Source organism: Solanum pennellii, chromosome 3 (genome assembly GCF_001406875.1).
Source record: "Solanum pennellii chromosome 3, SPENNV200".
Taxonomy (NCBI): domain Eukaryota; kingdom Viridiplantae; phylum Streptophyta; class Magnoliopsida; order Solanales; family Solanaceae; genus Solanum; species Solanum pennellii.
The window spans coordinates 57,856,079-57,856,918 of NC_028639.1; positions in this window are offsets into that span (position 1 = coordinate 57,856,079).

An 840-nucleotide genomic window follows, 5' to 3' on the forward strand; every position below is an offset into this window, starting at 1 on the left:
AAATAGAAACGCCAATTTGAATTCAAAGTATTCATATGCTAATTGTACAAGTAATACATTTTCCTTATTTAGTTATTGTAATTACAACTGTATTAGTGTATAAATAATAAAAAATAAAAAATATATGCAAAAATACAACGAGAAAAGACATGAATAAACTTTTATATTCAAAATTTTATGAATACCTTTATGATTAGTATTTAGTGAATATATTGAATTTAGGAATATAAATGCAACCTTTTGTATTATGTGAATCAATTATATTTGCATACAATATATAATTATTAGTTGGTGATTTAATAATGGAAATTTCAGTTATTTAGGAACATAATAAATGGTTGTACTTGGAAGTTATGGTAACATATCATACCTTATTTAGTGCATTGTTTAAATAATCATAATAACAATAAAATAAAATAAAATTTAATAAAAACATGCAACTAGAAATTGACATAAAGTGTAGTCATTTTTAGTAAATAACATATTTATAGCTATTGAACTTTAATAACCCTATAAAATGTTGTCATTTTTGTAAGTTGCTCTATTTTAATTGGTCAAATATGGGCTTCAAACTATTTTAGGAGTCTCTATAAATAAATATGGTCAAATGGGTACAATATGGGTATCCATTTGATTCATATTAGATCACTTATTTTCACACACTCAAAATGCTTAATTGTGCTAAACAATAAAAAAAAATATTAATTTTTCAGAAATTTAATTAATTTTCAAACTTAATTGAAAAACAGATTTTTTTGGTGGAAGGTTGTGTGTGTGTGCGCGGGGTGGTGGTGGGGGTGCCCGGGCGAATGTGGTAAGTTTCTTTTTTTTTTTTTTTTG